Source organism: Triticum dicoccoides, chromosome 5B (assembly GCF_002162155.2).
Source record: "Triticum dicoccoides isolate Atlit2015 ecotype Zavitan chromosome 5B, WEW_v2.0, whole genome shotgun sequence".
Classification (NCBI taxonomy): Eukaryota; Viridiplantae; Streptophyta; class Magnoliopsida; order Poales; family Poaceae; genus Triticum; species Triticum dicoccoides.
Genome location: NC_041389.1, coordinates 148,161,795 through 148,186,937, shown reverse-complemented (window position 1 = coordinate 148,186,937; position 25,143 = coordinate 148,161,795).

The window sequence follows — 25,143 nt, the reverse complement described above, 5'->3', positions numbered from 1 at the left end:
CATAATTAATCAAGCAGGAGTAGGGTTTTACCTCCACCGAGAGGGCCCGAACCTGGGTAAAAACATCGTGTCCCTTGTCTCCTGCTACCATCCGCCTAGACGCATAGTTCGGGACCCCCTACCCGAGATCCGCCGGTTTTGACACCGACAGGGACCATTCCTACAGTTAGTCCCAACATATCGAGCAAATACTTCACAATTCTGATTCTTGAACAGTTTATAGTTGGAGTCAAATGACTCATCAGAGGAATATGAAGATTCACAAGTAAAGACATATAATGTGCATGGATCTACGGAAAGTCCCTTCGTAGAAACACATGAGGTTTTGGGTACTGCTCAGGTTTCCAGTAGGTCCCATCAGCATTGAGTTTCCTCTCAAAGGTAATACCCTCTTTCCTAGGGTTCCTATTCAAGATCTGCTTTTTGAGCACATCACAAAGACTCTAATGCCCTTTGAGGCTTTGTATATGCCTGCCACATACAATTCCTTCAACCCTGCATTATCGTCAGTGATACTTGTGGTATCCTCAGATGAGGAATTTGTGACCACAAAGACAGTTGAAGAATTTTCAGCAATAGAAGCATTTGAACATTCAGGTGAAGAGTTAGCAGATTCGTGTTGAATGCATTTTAGACATGGTGGAATAAATTCTTCCTGAGCGGAACTGATCTGTTGAGCAAGCAATGAATTGTTTTCCTTCTGAAGATCTTCATAAATCACTTTTAACTTCTCAAGAACTTGCTTTCTCTGAACAAATTCGTAAGAAAGCTTCTCATGATCAGATAAAAGAGTGTTATGATGATTTTGAAGGTTGTCAAACCTAGACTGAAGTCTCTGAAGATTATCAGTCAAGGTCTTAGTTTGATTCAATTCCTCACCCAACATATCATTGCTTTCATCAAGCATGTTTTGGACTTTTTCAAGAGCTCTTTGTTGTTTAGTGGCAAGGGAAGCAAGTTTAGTGTAGCTGGGTCCAAATTCATCACTAGATTCAGAAAGATAGCATTCAGTTACCTTGGCACCCTTTGCCATAAGGCATGGCGCAGTGGATGATGATTCTGGGGCGAAAGTCATCTCCTTGAGTGATTCCTTGAAATCCTCAAACCAAGGATCATGATGAGTCCGATGACCTTCATAGACCTCAGAGAGTCAGTCCCAGATAAGCTTCACATGGTTGAGATGCATGATGTTCTTGAACTGATTTTGTGACAAATAGGAGCAGATGATACCCTTCGTCGTGAGGTTAAGTAGAGTGTACTTGCGAATATCATTAGCCTCCGCCATCTTGCATAGATCAGTAATACCAATCTTAGTGACGGTCCACAATTCGCTGTTCATCGCCATGAGTCGCTTCTTCATCATGGCCTTCCACTTGGGATACTCATGACCGTCAAAGATGGGGCATGTCACTTTCTTCATTCCTGCAGTCGACATAACTAAAAATCCAGGTGGTTAAACCAAAATCACACATAACAAGGGAGTACCTTGCTCTGATACCAATTGAAAGTGCATTATATCGACTAGAGGGCGGGTGAACAGGCGATTTTTACAAATTCGTCACTAAGGAATTTCTAGGTGAGGAAATTCCTAAGCAACGACACACTAGCAGCGGAATAAGTACTCAAGTATAAGCATAACAGAGCAACATCATAGTCATCATGATGAAATGAAAACAAGCACATAGTACAGATAGCGTGAAAACAGGATAAGCAGGCTGAAGACAATGTGACTGAAGAAATTGGATTGAGGAAATAGAGAAAGCCTTAAGTCAAAGTCTTCAAACAGTAATGATCAGGTTCATCAACACATGAATGATGAAATGAAAGGGTTGAGGGAATAGAACCAGTTGGCTTGGTGAAGACAATGATTTGGTAGACCAGTTCCAACTCCTATGACAGTTGTACGACTGGTTGGAGTGGCTGAGTATTTAAACTTGAGGACACACAGTCATCACCGTATTCTCCTTGAGCTAAAGTCACACAGACCTTGCCCAACACTCGTGGTAAGTCTTCACAAGTGACTTCCAAACCTTCACAGACTTGGTCACTCGGTGATCCACAATTCCTCTTGGATGCTCAAACCATGACGCCTAACCGTTTGGAGGGTACACAGTCCTCAAAGGTAACAAGCATTGGTTCCACACAGGAATAATCTCTTCAGCGATGCTCAATCACTTTGGGTTTGTAGGTGTTTGGATTTGGGTTTTGGGGTTTTCCTCACTTGATGATTTTTGCTCAAAGTCCTCGGAGGATGGGATACTCTCAATGACAAGTGTCAGTTTCTCTCGGAGCAGCCAACCAGCTAGTGGTTGTAAGGGAGGCTATTTATAGCCTAGGGAGCAGCCCGACATGATAAGACATAAATGCCCTTTAATGATATGACCATTAGGTGGAAGATATTTTTGGACAGCTGGCGCATAGCACAACAACGGTCGGATATTTGAGGTTTGAATTCCTCAGGGCTATCATGTTCCTCACTGTGTAGGCAATCCGCACTGGCGAATTCCTAACTCCCCAGTCAGAACAAATTCCTCAGAGACCAGAAGATCTTCGTCTTTGTCACTAAAGAAATTGACTGAACTGATATGAGATTTCCAATGGCTTCACTCGAAAGGATTGGGTAGGTGTAGGATTTTGAGATGAGCATCGCTTGGAAATCAGTTTCCTTAGTATTACCTCAACCCCCTTTAATAGTACGGTGTTTCCTATGACTCAAGAAAGAGAAAAGGAAACTACGAAAACAAAAGTCTTCACACTTCATAATCCTCGCATGAATATCCAAGTCTTCAAGGTCACACCAATTTCTTCACTTTCAGAATCTTTAGGAGAACCAAAGTCTTCAGCTAAAGACATACACTTTTTGGGGTCGACTTTCATCGTAAATATCAAACTCCTCATCGACTTATAGAGCCTGTGTATACTCACAAATATATTAGTCCCTTAACCTATAAGTCTTCAATACACCAAAATCACAAAGGGGCACTAGATGCACTTACAAGGAGCTCTGTAGCATTTCTAATATTATATGTGGATGACATATTATTGATTGGAAATAATACAGAATTTCTGGACAACATAAAATGATACTTGAATAAGAATTTTTCAATGAAAGACCTCGACGAAGCTGCTTATATATTGGGCATCAAGATCTATAGAGATAGATCAAGACGCTTAATTGGAATTTCACAAAGCACATACCTTGATAAAGTTTTGAAGATGTTCAAAATGGATCAGTCAAAGAAAGGGTTCTTGTCCGTGTTGCAAGGTGTGAAGTTGAGTCAGACTCAATGCACGACCACTATAGAAGATAGAGAGAAAGAAAAGTCATTCCCTATGCCTCAGCCATAGGTTCTATCATGTATGCAATGCTGTGTACTAGACCTGATGTGTGCCTTGCTATAAGTTTAGCAGGGAGGTACCAAAGTAATCCAGGAGTGGATCACTGGACACCGGCCAAGAACATCCTGAAATACCTGAAAAGGACTAAGGATATGTTTCTCGTTTATGGAGGTGACAGAGAGCTTGTCGTAAATGGTTACATCGATGCAAGCTTTGACACTGATCCGGATGACTCTAAGTCACAAACCGGATACGTATTTATATTGAATGGTGGAGCTGTCAGTTGGTGCAGTTCCAAGCAGAGCATTGTGGCAGGATCTACGTGTGAAGCGGAGTACATAGCTCCTTCGGAAGCAGCAAATGAAGGAGTCTGGATGAAGGAGTTCATATCCAATCTAGGTGTATGATACGTCTCCAATGTATCTACTTTTCCAAACACTTTTGCCCTTGTTTTGGACTCTAACTTGCATGATTTGAATGAAACTAACCCGGACTGACGCTGTTTTCAGTAGAACTGCCATGGTGTAATTTTTGTGCAGAAACAAAATTTCTCGGAATGACCTGAAAATCCAAGGAGATTATTTTTGGAAAATATAAAAAATACTGGCGAAAGAATCAAGGCCAGGGGGGCCACACCCTGTCCACGAGGGTGGGGGCGCGCACCCTCCCCCTGGGCGCGCCCCTTGCCTCGTGGGCCCCTTGGATGTCCACCAACCTCAACTCCAACTCCATATATTCTCTTTCGCGGAGAAAAAAATCAGAGAGAAAGTTTCATCACGTTTTACGATACGGAGCCGCCGCCAAGCCCTAATCTCTCTCGGGAGGGCTAATCTGGAGTCCGTTCGGGGCTCCGGAGAGGGGGATTCATCGTCGTCGTCATCATCAACCATCCTCCATCACCAATTCCATGATGCTCACCGCCGTGCATGAGTAATTCCATCGTAGGCTTGCTGGACGGTGATGGGTTGGATGAGATTTACCATGTAATCAAGTAAGTTTTGTTACGGTTTGATCCCTAGTATCCACTAAGTTCTGAGATTGATGTTGCTATGACTTTGCTATGCTTACTGCTTGTCACTAGGGCCCGTGTGCCATGATTTTAGATCTGAACCTATTATGTTTTCATGAATATATGTGAGTTCTTGATCCTATCTTGAAAGTCTATAGTCACCTATTATGTGTTATGATCCGACAACCCCGAAGTGACAATAATCGGGATACTTCGTGGTGATGACCGTAGTTTGAGGAGTTCCTGTATTCACTAAGTGTTAATGCTTTGGTCTGGTACTCTATTAAAAAGGAGGCCTTAATATCCTTTAGTTTCCATTAGGACCCCGCTGCCACGGGAGGGTAGGACAAAAGATGTCATGCAAGTTCTTTTCCATAAGCACATATGACTATATTCGGAATACATGCCTACATTACATTGATGAACTGGAGCTAGTTCTGTGTCACCCTATGTTATAACTATTACATGAGGAATCGCATCTGACATAATTATCCATCACTGATCCAATGCCTACGAGCTTTTCACATATTGCGCTTTGCTTATTTACTTTACTGTTGCTACTGTTACAATTGCTACAAAATTGTTATCGTTACTTTTGCTACTGTTATTGTTACTATCATACTACTTTGCTACTAAATACTCTATTGCAGATACTAAGTTATCCAGGTGTGGTTGAATTGACAACTCAACTGCTAATACTTGAGAATATTCTTTGGCTCCCTTTGTGTCGAATCAATAAATTTGGGTTGAATACTCTACCCTCGAAAATTGTTGCGATCCCCTATACTTGTGGGTTATCAATACTATTTTCTGGCGCCGTTGCCGAGGAGCATAGCTCTATACTTTGAGTCACTTGGGATTCATATTTGCTAATAACTATGAGGAACTTGAAAGACAAAAGAACTAAGATTTTCCCCTCAACTATGAGGGGAGGTAAGCAACTTCCATCTAGCTCTGCACTAGATTCTCATTCTGTGTTGAGTAAGCTTGCGACACCTAAACCTGCTACTGATATGAATTTTGATATGTCGCATGTTATTGATGATGCCACTTCTGCTATGCATGATACTTATGATGAAACTACTTCTATGCTTGATACTACTGTGCCATTAGGTGAATATCTTGATGAACAACTTGCTAGGGTTAGAGAGAATGAAATTATTGAAGATGATATTATTGAAGATAGTGATGATGAAGGTTCTCCCCTTAGTATGAATTGCCTGTTGTTCCTGAGGGTTATGTTATGGATGAAGAAACTGCTAGAAATCTTCTTGCTTGCAATGACAGATCTGATCTTAAGAAGTTACTAGCTAAACTTAAACAGAAAACTCTGAATGCTAGAATGAAACATGACCCTTCTTTTGCTACTTCACCTATCTTTGTTACTGATAAGGATTATGAATTCTCTGTCGATCCTGAGATAATTACTTTGGTTGAATCTGATCCTTTTTATGGCTATGAATCTGAAACTGTTGTGGCACATCTTACTAAGTTAAATGATATAGCCACCCTGTTCACTAATGATGAGAAATCCCGCTACTATTATATCCTTAAGATATTTCCATTCTCATTAAAGGGTGATGCTAAAACTTGGTTTAATTCTCTTGATCCTGGTTGTGTGCGTAGTCCCCAGGATATGATTTATTACTTCTCCGCTAAATATTTCCCTGCTCATAAGAAACAAGCTTCCTTGAGGGAAATATATAATTTTGTGCAAATCGAAGAAGAGAGTCTCCCACAAGCTTGGGGGAGGCTTCTCCGATTACTTAATGTTTTGCCTGATCATCCTCTTAAGAAAAATGAAATAATTGATATCTTTTATAATGGACTAACTGATGCTTCCGAGGACCACTTGGATAGTTGTGCTGGTTGTGTTTTCAGGGAAAGAACAGTCGACCAAGCTGAATTGTTATTGAATAATATGTTGACTAATGAAAATAATTGGACTCTTCCTGAGCCAATTTCTAAGCCTATTCCTAAACCAACTCTGAAGAAGAGGGGTGTTCTACTTCTCAGTCCTGAAGATATGCAAGAGGCGAAGAAATAAATGAAAGAAAAAGGTATTAAACCTGAAGATGTTAAGAATTTACCTCCTGTTGAAGAAATACATGGTGTTAACCTACCACCTATTGAAGAAGCACATTGTCTTGATAACCCGACACAGGTAATAAAGGTAAATTCTCTCTATAGATATGATAAGGTTGAAATCCCGTCTACTAAATTTCCTAGCCAATGTTTAAATGAATTTGACAACTTTATGGCTAGACAAGAAAATTTCAATGCTTATGTTGGTAGAGAATTAAAAAGTAATGCTTACATGATTGGACGCTTGAGTGATTATATGGCTAGAGTTAAAGGTGAACTTAAACTCATTAGCAAATATGCTTCTATAGTTACCACTCAAGCGAAGCAAGTACTTAAAGCTCAAAGTGATTTGCTTGATGAATTAAATAATAAACATGATTTTGCTGTTAGAGTGGCTACTAGAACTCGTAAAATGACTCAGGAACCTTTGTATCCTGAAGGCCACTGATATGTCCATTTTTCATCAAGCTTTTATATCAATATTTCTTGCATTATGGGCTGTTATTACACATTATATCTCAATACTTATAGCTATTCTCTCTTACTTTACAAGGTTTATCATGAAGAGGGGGAATGCCGACAGCTGGAATTCTGGCTGGAATAGGAGCAAACATTGGAAACCTATTCTGCACTGCTCGAAAAATCCTGAAACTTCACGAAACTTATTTTTGGAATTAATAAGAATTGTTGAGCGGAAGAAACACCTCAGGGGGCCCACACCCTGGCCAAGAGGGTGGGGGGCATGCCCACCCCTACTGGGCATGCCCCCTGTCTCCTGGGCCCCGTGGTGGCCCCCCAGTGTCCATCTTCTGCTATATGAAGGCTTTTACCCTGGAAAAATCATGGGCAAGCTTACGGGACGAAACTTCGCCGCCACAAGGCGGAACCTTGGTGGAACCAATCTAGAGCTCCGGCAGAGCTGTTCTGCCGGGGACACTTCCCTCCAGGAGGGGGAAATCATCACCATCGTCATCACCAACGATCCTCTCATCGGGAGGGGGTCAATCTCCATCAACATCTTCACCAGCACCATCTCCTCTCAAAACCCTAGTTCATCTCTTATATCCAATCTTGTATCCAAACCCCAAATTGGTACCTGTGGGTTGCTAGTAGTGTTGATTACTCCTTGTAGTTGATGCTAATTGGTTTACTTGGTGGAAGATCATATGTTCAGATCCTTAATGCATATTATTACCCCTCTGATTATGAACATGAATATGCTTTGTGAGTAGTTACGTTTGCTCCTGAGGACATGCGTGAAGTCTTGCTATTAGTAGTCATGTGAATTTGGTGTTCGTTTGATATTTTGATGATATGTATGTTGTCTTGTCCTCTAGTGGTGTTATGTGAACGTCGACTACATGACACTTCACCATTATTTGGGCCTAGAGGAAGGCATAGGGAAGTAATAAGTAGATGATGGGTTGCTAGGATAGAAGCTTAAACCCTAGTTTATGTGTTGCTTCGTTAGGGGCTGATTTGGATCCATATGTCTAATGATGTGGTTAGGTTTCCCTTAATACTTCTTTTGTAGTTGCGGATGCTTGCAATAGGGGTTAATCATAAGTGGGATGCTTGTCCAAGTAAGGGTAGTACCCAAGCACCAGTCCACCCACATATCAAATTATCAAAGTACCGAACGCGAATCATATGAGCGTGATGAAACTAGCTTGACAATAATTCCCATGTGTCCTCGGGAGCTCTTTTCTCATTATAAGAAATTGTCCAGGCTTATCCTTTGCTACAAAAAGGATTGGGCCACCTTGTTGCACTTTATTTACTTTATTTACTTGTTACTCGTTACTATCTATCTTATCACAAAACTATCTGTTACCTACAATTTCAGTGCTTGCAGAGAAAACCTTACTGAAAACCGCTTATCATTCCCTTCTGCTCCTCGTTGGGTTCGACACTCTTACTTATCGAAAGGACTACGATAGATCCCCTACACTTGTGGGTCATCAAGACTCTTTTATGGCACCGTTGCCAGGGAGTGTAGCGCTTTTGGTGAGTGGACCTTGGTAAGGAAACATTTATATAGTGTGCTGAAATTTTCTGTTACTTGTCACTATGGAAACTAATCCTTTGAGGGTCTTGTTCGGGGTATCTTCACCCCGACCAGAAGAGCAAATAGTTGCTCCTCAACCTACTGAACTTTATGAAAAAATTTACTTTGAGATTCCTTCGGGTATGATAGAGAAACTGCTAGCTAATCCATTTGCGGGAGATGGAACATTGCATCCCGATTTACACCTTATCTTTGAGGATGAAGTTTGTGGATTATTAAAGCTTGCAGGTATTACCGATGATGTTGTCAATCTTCCCTTTATCTTTGAAGGGAGATGCATTGACATGGTATAGGCTATGTGATGATACGGGATCTTGGAATTATAAACGATTGAAGTTGGAATTTCACCAGAAGTTCTATCCTATGCATCTTGTTCATTGTGATCGTAATTACATATATAATTTCTGGCCTCGCGAAGGAGAAAGCATCGCTCAAGCTTGGGGGGAGGCTTAAGTCAATGTTATATTCATGCCCCAATCATGAGCTCTCCAGAGAAATGATTATTCAAAAAATTTATGCTCGGCTTTCTCTCAATGATCGCAACATGCTCGATACTTCCTGTGCTGGTACTTATGTGCTGAAGACTATTGAATTCAAATGGGACTTATTGGAAAGAATTAAACGCAACTCTGAAGATTGGGGTTCCGTTGATGGTAAGGAGTCGGGTATGACACCTAAGTTTGATTGTGTTAATTCTTTTATGGATATCGATGCTTTTCGTGGATTTAGCGCTAAGTATGGACTTGACTCTGAGATAGTAGCTTCTTTCTGTGAATCTTTTGCTACTCACGTTGATCTCCCTAAGGAGAAGTGGTTTAAATATAATCCTCCCGTTGAAGTAAAAGTAGTTGCACCTATTACAGTTGAAGAAAATACTGTCTCTTATAGTGATCCTATTGTTCCTACTACTTATGTTGAGAAACCTCCTTTTCCTGTTAGGATAAAGGATCATGCTAAAACTTCGACTGTTGTTCATAAGAGTAATACTAGGGCTTATACACCTCCTGAGCAAATCAAAGTTGAACCTAGTATTGCTATGGTTAAAGATCTCTTGGATGATGATTTAGATGGGCATGTTATTTATTTCTGTGGTGAGACTACTAATATTGTTAGACCAGATACTAAGATACATAGACCTGTGGTAGGCATGCCTGTTTTCTGTTAAAATAGGAGATCATTGTTATCATGGCTTATGTGATATGGGTGCTAGTGCTAGTGCGATACCCTATGACTTATATAAAGAAATTATGCATGATATTGCACCCGTTGAGTTGGAAGGTATTGATGTTACTATCAAGCTTGCCAATAGAGATACTATTTCACCAGTTGGGATTGTTAGAGATGTTGAAGTCTTGTGTGGGAAGGTTAAATACCCTGCTGATTTTCTTGTTCTTAGTTCCCCACAAGATGACTTTTGTCCCATTATTTTTGGTAGACCCTTCTTGAATACAGTTAATGCTAGGATTGATTGTGAAAAGGATATTGTCACAATTGGCTTAGAGGGTATGCCTTATGAGTTTAATTTTTCTAAGTTTCGTAGACAGCCTCGCGATAGAGAACCACCTAGTAAGGATGAGATTATTGGTCTTGCTTCTATTGTCGTGCCTCCTACTGATCCGTTAGAACAATATTTGCTAGACCATGAAAATGATATGTTTATGAAGGAAATAAGGGAAATAGATGAAGTGTTCCTTAAACAGGAACCTATGCTGAAACACAACCTTCTTGTTGAAATTCTTGGGGATCCCCCTCCACCCAAGGGTGATCCCGTGTTTGAACTCAAACCATTACCTGATAATCTTAAGTATGCTTATCTTGATGAAAAGAAAATATATCCTGTTATTATTAGTGCTAACCTTTTAGAGCAAGTAGAAGAAAGATTATTGAAAACTCTGAAGAAGCACCGCGCTACTATTGGATATACTCTGGATGATCTTAAGGGTATTAGTCCCACATTATGCCAACACAAAATTAATTTGGAGGATGGTGCTAAACCATTTAGAGATCCTCAATGACGACTGAATCCCAAGATGAAAGAAGTGGTAAGAAAGGAGATACTAAAGCTCCTTGAGGCAGGTATAATTTATCTCGTTGCTGATAGTGATTGGGTAAGCCCTGTCCATTGTGTTCCTAAAAAGGGAGGTATTACTGTCGTTCCTAATGATAAAGATGAATTGATCTCGCAAAGAATTATTATAGGTTATAGGATGGTAATTGATTTCCGTAAATTAAACAAAGCTACTAAGAAAGACCATTACCCTTTACCTTTTATTGATCAAATGCTAGAATACTATCCAAACACACACACTTCTACTTTCTAGATGGTTATTCTGGTTTCTCTCAAATACCTGTGTCAGCGGGGGATCAATCAAAAACTACTTTTACTTGCCCTTTCGGTACTTTTGCTTATAGACGTATGCCTTTTGGTTTATGTAATGCACCTGCTACCTTTCAAAGATGTATGATGGCTATATTCTCTGACATCTGTGAAAAGATTTGTGAGGTATTCATGGATGACTTCTCCATTTATGGATCATCTTTTGATGATTGCTTGAGCAACCTTGATCGAGTGTTACAGAGATGCGAAGACACTAATCTTGTCTTGAATTGGGAAAAGTGCCACTTTATGGTTAATGAAGGCATTGTCTTGGGGCACAAGATCTCCGAGAGAGGTATTGAAGTTGATAAAGCCAAGGTTGATGCTATTGAAAAGATGCCATGTCCCAAGGACATAAAAGGTATAAGAAGTTTCCTTGGTCATGCTGGTTTTTATAGGAGGTTCATTAAGGACTTTTCTAAAATCTCTAGGCCTCTGACAAATTTATTGCAAAAAGATATTCCTTTTGTCTTTGATGATGATTGTGTAGAAGAATTTGAAATACTTAAGAAAGCTTTGATCACTGCACCTATTGTTCAGCCATCAGATTGGAATTTACCCTTTGAAATTATGCGTGATGCTAGTGATTATGCTGTAGGTGCTGTCCTAGGGCAAAGAGTTGATAAGAAATTGAATGTTATCCAGTATGCTAGTAAAACTCTTGATACTGCCTAGAGGAATTATGCTACTACTGAAAAAGAATTCTTAGTAGTTGTGTTTGCATGTGATAAGCTTAGACCTTATATTGTTGATTCCAAAGTTACTATTCACACTGATCATGCTGCTATTAAATATCTTATGGAAAAGAACGATGCTAAGCCTAGACTCATTAGATGGGTTCTCTTGCTCCAAGAATTTGATTTGCATATTATTGATAGAAAGGGAGCTGAGAACCCCGTTGCAAACAACTTGTCTAGGTTAGAGAATGTTCTTGGTGACCCACTGCCTATTGATGATAGCTTTCCTGATGAACAATTAACGGACGTTAATGCTTCTCGTACTGCTCCTTGGTATGCTGATTATGCTAATTACATTGTTGCTAAATTTATACCACCTAGTTTCACATACTAGCAAAAGAAAAAGTTATTTTATGATTTAAGACATTACTTCTGGGATGACCCACACCTTTATAAAGAAGGAGTAGATTGTGTCATTAGATGTTGTGTACCTGAGCATGAACAGGAACAGATCCTACGCAAGTGTCACTCTGAATCCTATGGAGGACACCATGCTGGAGATAGAACTGCACATAAGGTACTGCAATCTGGTTTTTATTGGCCTACTCTCTTCAAAGATGCTCGTAAGTTTGTCTTATCTTGTGATGAATGTCAAAGAATTGGTAATATTAGTAGACGTCAAGAAATGCCTATGAATTATTCTCTTGTTATTAAACTGTTTGATGTTTGGGGCTTTGATTATATGGGACCTTTTCCTGCCTCTAATGGTTACACACATATTTTAGTTGTTGTTGATTATGTTACTAAGTGGGTAGAAGATATTCCAACTAGTAGTGCTGATCATAACACCTCTATTAAAATGCTTAAAGAAGTTGTTTTTCCGAGGTTTGGAGTCCCTAGTTATCTTATGACTGATGGTGGTTCACATTTTATTCATGGGGCTTTCCGTAAGATGCTTGCTAAGTATGATGTCAATCATAGAATCGCATCTCCTTATCATCCGCAGTCTAGTGGTCAAGTAGAGTTGAGCAATAAAGAGCTCAAATTAATTTTGCAAAAGACTATGAATAGATCTAGAAAGAATTGGTCCAAAAAAACTTGATGATGCATTATGGGCCTATAGAACTGCTTACAAAAACCCTATGGGTATGTCTCCATTTAAGATGGTTTATGGAAAAGCATGTCATTTACCTCTTGAACTTGAACATAAAGCATATTGGGCTGTTAAAGAGCTCAACTATGACTTCAAACTTGCCGGTGAGAATAGGTTATTTGATATTAGCTCACTTGATGAATGGAGAACCCAAGCCTATGAGAATGCCAAGCTATTCAAAGAAAAAGTCAAAGGTTGGCATGATAGAAGGATACAAAAGCGTGAGTTTAACGTAGGTGATTATGTGTTATTATTCAACTCACATTTAAGATTTTTTGCATGAAAACTTCTCTCTAAATGGGAAGGTCCTTACGTTATCGAGGAGGTCTATTGTTCTGGTGCCATAAAAATTAACAACTTTGAAGGCACAAGTCCGAGGGTGGTGAACGACCAAAGAATTAAACATTATATCTCAGGTAATCCTATCAATGTTGAAACTAATATTATTGAAACCATAAACCTGGAGGAATACATAAGGGACACTTTCCTGAACGTTCCAGACTCTGAAAAGGAATAGGTATGTGGTACGGTAAGTAAACCGACTCAAAAACAATTCTAATGGCATTTTTTTATCAGTTTTGTAATATTTAAGAATTTTAGAAAGAAAGAAGTAGTCCGGGAAGGACACGAGGCCTCCACGAGGGTGGAGGGCGCGCCCACCCTTACTGGGCGCGCCCCCCTGTCTCGTGGCCACCTCGTGTGCCTCCCGGACTCAGTTTTCTTGCACGTTACGTATTTCGGTCGGTAAAAATTCATTATATAATCTTCCGAAGGCTTTGACCACCGTATCATGCAAATATCCTCTATTTTCGTTTCGAGCTATTTTTCTGACAGATCTAGAGCACCATGACATCGCCCTCCTTTAACAATGAAGACAAGGATGCTTGGCTATTGAAGATAGAGCTGAAAAGAGAAGAACAGGAAGAGATCAACGAAGATGAAGGGATCAAGAAAGCTATGGAGGTTCAAGCTCCGGCGGTGAAAGAAGAAGACACCCCTAAACATTTACCTAATCTCTTTACTCCAACAGAGATTGAAGCTTTCAAGATGATTGAATTAGCTCGCATACAGAATAAGTATCTCACACAGGAGAATATTTTGTTGAAGGAGCATATCGCCGGACTCAAGGGCATTATCCGCAAGTTGGAGGAGCTTTTACGCTCAATGTGCGATTATCCACCATCATCATCACCTCCGAGGACATAATTAAATGGGTATGGGCACTCCCCTTGGCAACTGCCAAGCTTGGGGGAGGTGCCCCGGTATCGTATCACCATCACACTCCTATCTTTACCATTTTATTTAGTTCGATCCTTTTAGTAGTATCTCGATCTAGTAGATTGAAGTTTTAATATCAAGTAGTTTTGAGTTTTGCTTTGTGATCTCTTTATGTAATCGAGTCCGTGAGCTATCTATAATAAAGACTAGTGTTGTGTCAAGGGCTTTGCTGTTGCTATGATCTTGAGGAAGTAGAAAGAATAAAAGAGTTCATATTGATCTTATGGATAGTAATGACTTCACACATAGAAAGTATGAGGCATAAAAGTTGTTGAGAGTTGATAAACGTAGTTTTGGTCATCATTGCAATTAATAGGAAGTAATAAGGAAAGAGAGGTTCACATATAAATATATTATCTTGGACATCTTTTATGATTGTGAAGCACTCATTAAGTATGACATGCTAAAAGAGTTGAAGTTGGACAAGGAAGACAACATAATGGTTTATGTTTTCTCACATCTCAGTTAAAGTATATTGTCATTGACCTTCCAAACATGTTGAGCTTGCCTTTCCCCCTCATGCTAGCCAAATTCCTTGCACCAAGTAGAGATACTACTTGTGCTTCCAAATATCCTTAAACCCAGTTTTGCCATGAGAGTCCACCATACCTACCTATGGATTGAGTAAGATCCTTCAAGTAAGTTGTCATGTTGCAGGCAATAAAAATTGCTATCTAAATATGTATGACTTATTAGTGTGGAGAAAATAAGCTTTGTATGATCTTGTTGTGGAAGCAATAAAAGCGACAGACTGCATAATAAAGGTCCACATACAAGTGGGAATATAAAGTGACATTCTTTTGCATTAAGATTTTGTGCATCCAACCCTAAACGCACATGACAACCTCTGCTTCCCTCTGCGAAGGGCATATCTTTTACTTTATGTTTTTACTTTTTCCTTGAGTCGAGGTGATCCTCACCTTTCCCTTTTTCATTTTATCCTTTGGCAAGCTCCTCGTGTTTGAAAGATCATGATATATTTATCCAATTGGATGTAAGTTAGCATAGATTATTATTGTTGACATCACCTAAAGATGAATACGTTGGGAGGCAACACAATAAGCCCCTATCTTTCTTAGTGTCCGGTTGAAACTCTATAACCACAAGTACCGCGTGAGTGTTAGCAATTGTAGAAGACTACATGATAATTGATGTGTGGACTTGCTGAAAAGCTCTATTCTTGACTCTTTCTGATGTTATGATAAATTGCAATTTCTTCAATGACTGAGATTATAGTTTTTAGCTCCCAATGAAGTTTCTGAACCATGCTTGACATTGTGAATTGATCGTTACTTGAGCATAAGAAATCATATGATAAAATCTATTTATGTTGCTGTTATAATAATGATCTGATGCCCTCATGCCCGTATTTTATTTTATCGACACCTCTACCTCTAAACATGTGGACATATTTTTCGGTTTTGGCTTTCGCTTGAGGACAAGCGAGGTCTAAGCTTGGGGGAGTTGATACGTCCATTTTGCATCATGCTTTTATATCAATATTTATTGCATTATGGGCTGTTATTACACATTATATCTCAATACTTATGGCTATTCTCTCTTATTTTACAAGGTTTATCATGAAGAGGGGGAACGCCGGCAGCTGGAATTCTAGCTGGAAAAGGAGCAAGCATTGGAAACCTATTCTGCACTTCTCCAAAAATCCTGAAACTCCACGAAACTTATTTTTTGAATTAATAAGAATTATTGAGCGGAAGAAATACCTCAGGCGGCCCACACCCTGGCCAGGAGGGTGGGGGCGAGTCACACCCCTACTGGGCGCGCCCCCTGGTGGCCCCCCGGTGTCCATCTTCTGCTATATGAAGGCTTTTACCCTGGAAAAATCGTGGGAAAGCTTACGGGACGAAACTCCACAGCCACGAGGCGGAACCTTGGCGGAACCAATCTAGAGCTCCGACAGAGCTGTTCTGCCGGGCACACTTCCCTCCGGGAGGGGGAAATCATCACCATCGTCATCACCAACGATCCTCTCATCGGGAGGGGGTATCTCCATCAACATCTTCACCAGCACCATCTCCTCTTAAAACCCTAGTTCATATCTTGTATCCAAACCACAAATTGGTACCTGTGGGTTGCTAGTAGTGTTGATTACTCCTTGTAGTTGATGCTAATTGGTTTACTTGGTGGAAGATCATATGTTCAGATCCTTAATGCATATTATTACCCCTCTGATAATGAACATGAATATGCTTTGTGAGTAGTTACGTTTGTTCCTGAGGACATGGGTGAAGTCTTGCTATTAGTAGTCATGTGAATTTGGTATTCGTTTGATATTTTGATGAGATGTATGTTGCCTTTTCCTCTAGTGGTGTTATGTGAACGTCGACTACATGACACTTCACCATTATTTGGGCCTATAGGAAGGCATAGGGAAGTAATAAGTAGATGATGGTTTGCTAGAGTGACAGAAGCTTAAACCCTAGTTTATGCGTTGCTTTGTTAGGGGCAGATTTGGATCCATGTGTCTAATGTTGTGGTTAGGTTTACCTTAATACTTCTTTTGTAGTTGCGGATGCTTGCAATAGGGGTTAACCATTCTTGTCCAAGTAAGGGCAGTACCCAAGCACCGGTCCACCCACATATCAAATTATCAAAGTACCGAACGCGAATCATATGAGCGTGATGAAACTAGCTTGACGATAATTCCCATGTGTCCTCGAGAGCTCTTTTCTCATTATAACAAATTGTCCAGGCTTATCCTTTGCTACAAAAAGGATTGGGCCACCTTGCTACACTTTATTTACTTTATTTACTTGTTACTCGTTACTATTTATCTTATCACAAAACTATCTGTTACCTACAATTTCAGTGCTTGCAGAGAAAACCTTACTGAAAACCGCTTATCATTTCCTTCTGCTCCTCATTGGGTTCGACACTCTTACTTATCGAAAGGACTACGATAGATCCCCTACACTTGTGGGTCATCAGCCACCCTAAGAGAATTGAGCAAGATTCTCAGAGAAATAATTTAGATGCACCTAGTCCTTCTAAAAAGAAGAAAAAGAAAAATGATAGGACTTTGCATGCTTTTAGTGAACCTATTGTAGACACACCCGAGAATCCTAATGATACTTCTATTTCTGATGCTGAAACACAATCAGGTCATGAACACAAACCTACCAATAATAATGACATAGAGATTGAACCTACTGTTGATCTTGATAACCCACAATCAAAGAATCAATGTTATGATAAGAGAGACTTTGTTGCTAGGAAGCACAGCAAATAAAGAGGACCATGGGTTCAAAACCCATGCCTTTTCCTAAGCCATCCAAGAAAAAGGATGATGAGGAGTTTGAGCGCTTTGCTGAAATGATTAGACCTATCTTCTTACGTATGCACTTAACTGATATGCTTAAAGTAAATCCTTATGCTAAATATATGAAGGACTTTATTACAAATAAAAGAAAGATACCGGAAGCTAAAATTTCCACCATGCTTGCTAATTATACTTTTAAGGGTGGAATACCGAAGAAACTTGGAGATCCAGGAGTACCAACTATACCATGCTCCATTAAAAGAAACTATGTTAAAACTGCTTTATGTGATCTTGGAGCCGGTGTTAGTGTTATGCCTCTCTCTTTATATCGTAGACTTGAATTGAATAAGTTGACACCTACTGTGATATGTTTGCAAATGGCTGATAAATCAACTGCTATACCTGTCGGTATTTGTGAGGATGTGCCTGTTGTGGTTGCAAATGTCACTATCTTAACGGACTTTGTTATTCTTGATATTCCCGAGGACGATAGTATGTCGATTGTCCTTGGTAGACCCTTTTTGAATACTGCAAGGGCTGTTATTGATTTCAACAAAAGCAATGTCACTTTTCATGTTAATGGTAATGAGCATACGGTACACTTTCCGAGGAAACAGCCTCAAGTTCATAGCATCCATTCTATTGGAAAATTTCCAACTATTATTATTGGAGGTTTTGAATTTCCTCTTCCTACTGTCAAGAAGAAATATAATATTCTTATTATAGGGGATGTTCATATCCCCGTTGAGGTAACCTAGTGTTATTCGAAATTTCTTTGATTCCATGTTATTCTCAATGAGTTTGTTAACAAGACTTGATCAACCTTGTTAGTGGATTCCTTTTGATGATCATGAGATGGATGAAACTAAAAGGCACAACCTTCTGTACCCTCTCTTTACTTTCTGTTATTTAGAATAAATAAAGCAAAAATATCTGTCTGTTTTCTGAATTATCCTTGCAATAAAAAATATCCTGAAAATAGAAGTTCTCCAAATGCCCTGCCAATATAGTATGTATTTTCTGGAATATTTGAGGATTTTAGGCACTGAGAACATAGCAGGGAGGGCAAGCACCTGGCCACGAGGGTCCAAGGCACGACCACCCATACAGGGCGCGCCTCCTACCTCGTGGGCCCATGGTGGCCCCCCTCCACTTATTCTTGCACCCACACACTCCATCTTCCTCCCAAAAAAATCATCATCCAGCTCAAGCACGAGTTCTAGCTCATTTAGCTGCGATTTTCGATCTCCTTGCTCAAAGCTCCATTCACAAAACTGCTTTGGGATATTGTTCCTTGGTATGTGACTCCTCCAATGGTCCAATTAGTTTTTGTTCTAGTTCTTTATTCATTGCAATTTTTTGCTGCCTAGGTGACCATGTTCTTGAGCTTGCATGTCAAATTTATGAGGTCCCAAGTAATTCTAATGCATGATATAGGCTCTAGACACTTGTGGGAGTAGTTGCTATGAGTTTTATTGAGTTTGATTCACTTTTATTTTGAGTTACTAAAAATTTCAGAAATTTTTCAGAGGAAGAAATATGTCTAGGAAAATGTACCATGGTGGTTCTTCGACAAAGAAAGGACCCAGGCGCGCTATGCGTGAGCAAGACGATGAACCACTAAGGGAAGCTGACGTGCGGCCTTGTGAATGGCTGTCAGAAGAATTTATGGTCAATGCAGGCATCAAGGATGAATTTGACGCATATGTGTGTAACGCTGATCTTGAGGACTTCATGCAAAATAAGTGTCCTCAGTACTACTATTTGACTGATTCATTCGTGAGAAGGTTTAAATTTTCGTCTTCGCATAATTCTCAAAGCGTCCTGTTTGATATTTATGATCAATCATATACCTTGGACCTAGAAGATTTTACTACTGCCTGCAAACTCCCACAGTGGGGTAGTGTTAATGAGCCCCATAAATCTGAATATAAAGACTTTCTTACTAGTATTACTGTGGGAGAATTTAGAGATATAGCACAAGCTACCATAGGGAGCATTCATTTTCCTGCTATATATTATTTTGCTTTCTTCATTGGTAGATGTATTAACGGTAAGGATGAAGCATGTCACATGTGTGTTCCTGATTTTGGGTTCTCAAGAGTGCTGTATTAGGTAATAAAGATTACAACTTGGGGGCAATTGTTGCACGTAGGTTGCACAATAATTGTTTAGTTGGAGATTTGTTTGGAGGTATTTATGCGACCCGTGTTGCTAATTATCTTGGTATACCTCCACGTGAGGGTGATAGGGAGTTGCCTCCCGCTTATTTAGATTATAATGTTATGGTCAGTCATCATTTTCTTGTGAGGAGTGAACAATTCCTCCAGTATCGACTAATTTTTGACAAATGTCGCTCTGTCCATGTTATTCTCCCTGCTCCTGCCCTTTTTGATTACCAGGCAAAAAGAAGATATGTCGTAACCAGGGAGGAAGCAACCGAATACGAGAGGAGAGCGGAGGCAGCTCGCCGCCATGCCGCAGCTCAGAAGGCAATGGTTGCTGCATCTCAGTACGACCCCAGTTACAACTTCGGATATCAGCCAGGCTATCCATGGCAATAGACCAACTTAGGCCAAAAGCCTAAGCTTGGGGGAGTATGTATTTCTCACCAACATTACATTCATGTTCACACACTCATTCTAGTTGTCGGTGCTCATACTTTTTCATTGTACTATCCATGCTTGTTTAATTTCTTTTTCTAGCTTTCTTCTTGTGTGTTTGATAAACCATAAGAAAAACCACAAAAATTAGTTAGTTTAATTTCCATGCTTGTAGTAGTAATTAAAAGAAAACCCAAAAATATTTCTCGTTCTTCTTTTGCTTGCTGGGAGCTTTCCCGTGTAAATAGTTTTATTTCTTCCTTTGGGGCTCGAGAGGAGAAGACCATAATGAAAATGTTTAGTGGCTCTCATATGCATGATTGTTGATTTAACCAAGAGCCCGTATTACCTTGTCTTCTCCCTTGAGTTGAATGTTTGCAGATTCTAGCTTAATCCAATGCACATGCACTATTATTATTATACACACCGTTCGGCCGTGCAAGTGAAAGGCAATAATGACAATATATGATGGACTGATTGAGATGAGAAAAGCTGGTATGAACTCGACCTCTCTTGTTTTCGTAAATATGGTGAGTTCATCGTTCCTAATTCAGCCTATTATGAATAAACATGTTTGCAATGACAATTAGAGATTATAGTTGCTTATGCCATGCTTAATTAGCTGGGAGCTTATAATGGTTTACCTTGTGTGCCAACATGCTATTAAAATGGTTGTGATGTGGTATGATAGGGTGGTATCCTTCTTTGAATGATTTGAGTGACTTGACTTGGCACATGTTCATGCATGTAGTTGAAACAAAATCAACATAGCCTTCACGATATTTATGTTCATGGTGGATTATATCCTACTCATGCTTGCACTCAGTGTTGATTAATTTTAATGCATGTTCATGACTGTTGTCGCTCTCTCAGTTGGTCGCTTCCCAGTCTTTTGCTAGCCTTCACCTGTACTAAGCGGGAATACTGCTTGTGCATCCAAACTCCATAAACCCTAAAGTTATTCCATATGAGTCCACCATACCTTCCTATATGCAGTATTTACCTGCCGTTCCAAGTAAATTTCTATGTTCCAAACTCCAAACCTTCAAATGAAATTCAGTTTTGTATGCTCGAGCAGCTCATGTATCAACTAGGGTTGTCTGTATCTTCCATGCTAGGTGAGTTATTGAGAAACAGTAAAACAGAGCCACCTAGGAGCCCTCACAGTGCTTTGCCGTAGCTAACCGTCCGATCCATCCATCGTACGTTCTCCCAAACGTCTTTGTTTATCTCTTGGGACGCTGCTCCACAGATTTATCTAGGCCTGATATTGTTGATTGGGCCGGGGATTGTGTGTCGGGCTCGTGCAGTCACTTCAGTGGCCCGCTCATTCCCGCATATGTCCCTCCCTCGCCCCTCTTTCTCGGCCAAGCTCATCGCCGCTATTATCCTCCGTCGCCGTCGTCTCCCCATGGTGAAAAAGAAAGTTACGGAATAAAAATTGCGCCGTCGTTGTCTCCTCTACCATCCGCGTGACCGGCGAGCAGTGAAGACGGAGCAAAGCAACGAAGAACAGATCCACTTAGGACAGGTGGTTGACTGCAGGCGCACGACACTGAGTTTACCATGACCATTGGGGTGGAGGACACGGACCTACTTTGTTTTGGTGGGTGCCCTGTGGACCTATGCTGCTGCACGATGTTGCGGCTAATGCCGGAGAGCAGGACACTAACATTGTTGCCGAGAGAGTACAGATTGGTTTCTCACCCACACCGGAAGCCTTTGCATAGATGGTCTCATGCTAAATTCGCGTGGATCCGCTGCATCCGGTGCTCATTTTGGGCAAACTCATTTTATTTTGCATAGATGGACTCATGCATGAGTATCGCTACATTATTATTTTTGGGCAAGCTCATTTTGGCTACCTCGAAGTTGATAATGTCTAATCGATATAGAAGATCATGTCCTGCAAGCTATATATGTTGTGTGTCCTGCTTTTGGTGAACTCTTGACATTTCGCTGCTGCCTTTCTTAATCTGTTTTCTATATCGCATACCCTGGCCCTGCATACTCTGGTAATTCGTTAGTACTAGGTGATGTGAGAATGTGACCGGCGATCTGGGAGTTTATATATTAGAAACTAAAAAGAAAACAAATATAAAGTACATAGAAACAACCTGTATAAATTGTTCTGCAAATCTAAATTCAAAACAAAATTAACGAATTTAGTTTTGATGAACTAACGCGAATTCATGGCCCATTGATAATTAACCAGTGTTCATATAGGGATTTCTTTCCTCGGTATGATTTTCAGATTTAAATTAAAAAACATCAATCATTTAAAAAACATCAATCATGGTAGATAGATGATTCTTCAACATGCAAATTTTGTTTTTAGATTATTTTGAAGTTTCGAATATATAAGGCCAGGCGCACCGAATGCACCACTCTTCAGTGCACATCATAACCTTTTCAAAACTTTGTGGTTGTTGATTCGAGGTCGTTAGTTTCAATGTTGAGACAGAACTTTCGCTAAGTTGCCACGACAGCAGCTGTCGACTTATTGATTATTAGCTATTCATTATTCTTAGTTAAATTTCCTTTTTATCAGTTCTTTCACAAAAATGGACGGGCACGGCAACGCGCGCCTTCATGTTCTAGTTCTCAAGAGGAGTGGACTCCGCTCCTCATTCACGAGAAAATGGCTGGTAACCGGGATGCCCAGTCCCATGATCAAAAGATCAAAGCAAATCAAAATAATTAAACAAAACTCCCCCAGGATTGTTGCTAGTTGGAGGCACCCATTGTTTCGGCAAGCCATGGATTGATGTTTGTTGGTGGTGGGGGAGTATAAACTTTACCATTATATTTGGGAACCGCCTACAATGTGTGTAGCATGGAAGATATCGAGATCTCATAGTTGTTATGTTGACAGTGAAAGTATACCGCTCAAAATGTTATTCATCTCTATTTCAAAAATGAGCTCTGGCACCTCTGCAAATCCCTGCTTCCCTCTGTGAAGGGCCTATATATATTTACTTTTATGTTGAGTCATCACCATCTTATTAAAAAGCACTCGCTGGAGAGCACCGCTGTCATTTGCATGCATTACTATTAGTTTATATTGGGTATGACTTGACTGGATCTCTTTGCCATGAATTACAATGTTTAGTCAGTCCTTGATCTTTAAAGGTGCTCTGCATTTATGTTTTGCGGTCTCAGAAAGGGCTAGTGAGATACCATCGTGTTATATCATATTATGATTGTTTTGAGAAAGTGTTGTCATCCGAGATTTATTATTATTGCTCGCTAGTTGATTATGCCATTGATATGAGTAAACGTGAGACCTAAGTGTTATTGTGAATATGGTTAGTTCATAATCTTTGCTGAAAACTTGAATGTTGGCTTTACATATTTACAACAACAAGAGCAAACAGAGTTTGTGAAAGTTTTTCTTTATCACTTTTAGTTTATCAACTGAATTGCTTGAGGACAAGCAAAGGTTTAAGCTTGGGTCGGGGAGTTGATACGTCTCCAACGTATCTACTTTTCCAAACACTTTTGCCCTTGTTTTGGACTCTAACTTGCATGATTTGAATGAAATTAACCCGGACTGACGCTGTTTTCAGCAAAACTGCCATGGTGTTATTTTTGTGCAGAAACAAAAGTTCTCGTAATGACCTGAAAATCCATGGAGATTATTTTTGGAAAATATAAAAAATACTAGCGAAAGAATCAAGGCCAGGGGGCCCACACCCTGTCCACGAGGGTGGGGGACGCGCCCCCTCCCCTTGGGCACGCCCCCTGCCTTGTGGGCCCCTTGGATGTCCACTGACCTCAACTCCAACTCCATATATTCTCTTTCGCGGAGAAAAAAATCAGAGAGAAAGTTTCATCTCATTTTACGATATGGAGCCGCCACCAAGCCCTAATCTCTCTTGGGAGGGCTGATCTGGAGTCCGTTCGGGGCTCCGGAGAGGGGGATTCGCCGCCGTCCTCATCATCAACCATCCTCAATCACCAATTTCATGATGCTCACTGCCGTGCGTGAGTAATTCCATCGTAGGCTTGCTGGACAGTGATGGGTTGGATGAGATTTACCATGTAATCAAGTTAGTTTTGTTAGGGTTTGATCCCTAGTATCCACTATGTTCTGAGATTGATGTTGCTATGACTTTGCTATGCTTAATGCTTGTCATTAGGGCCCGAGTGCCATGATTTCAGATCTGAACCTATTATGTTTTCATGAATATATGTGAGTTCTTGATCCTATCTTGCAAGTCTATAGTCACCTATTATGTGTTATGATCCGACAACCCCGAAGTGAAAATAATCGGGATACTTCTCGGTGATGACCATAGTTTGAGGAGTTCATGTATTCACTAAGTGCTAATGCTTTGGTCCGGTACTCTATTAAAAAGGAGTCCTTAATATCCCTTAGTTTCCATTAGGACCCCGCTGCCACAGGAGGGTAGGACAAAAGATGTCATGCAAGTTCTTTTCCATAAGCACGTATGACTATATTCAGAATACATGCCTACATTACATTGATGAACCGGAGCTAGTTCTGTGTCACCCTATGTTATAACTATTACATGAGGAATCGCATCCAACATAATTATGCATCACTGATCCAATGCCTACGAGCTTTTCACATATTGTGCTTTGCTTCTTTACTTTACTGTTGCTACTGTTACAATTGCTACAGAACTAATGTCGTTACTTTTGCTACTGTTACCGTTACTATCATACTACTTTGCTACTAAATACTTTGCTGCGGATACTAAGTTATCCAGGTGTGGTTGAATTGACAACTCAACTGCTAATACTTGAGAATATTCTTTGGCTCCCCTTGTGTCGAATCAATAAATTTGGGTTGAATACTCTACCCTCAAAAACTATTGCGATCCCCTATACTTGTGGGTTATCAGTGTAATACCTAGTGCATCGGGTCCAATGAAAATCTTTTGTGACAATACTAGAGAAATTGCGTTGGCAATGGAATTAGATTTCACAAGAGAACCAAACACATCAAGAGACGCTTCAATTCCATCCACGATCAAGTCAAGGAGGGAGACATAGAGATTTGCAAGATACATATGGATCTGAATGTTGCAGACCCTTTGACTAAGCCTCTTCCATGAGCAAAACATGATCAGCACCAAGACTCCATGGGTGTTAGAATCATTACTATGTAATCTATATTATTGACTCTAGTGCAAGTGGGAGACTAAAGGAAATATGCCCTAGAGGCAGTAATAAAGTTGTTAGTTATATTTCCTTATATCATGATAAATGTTTATTATTCATGCTAGAATTGTATTAACCGGAAAC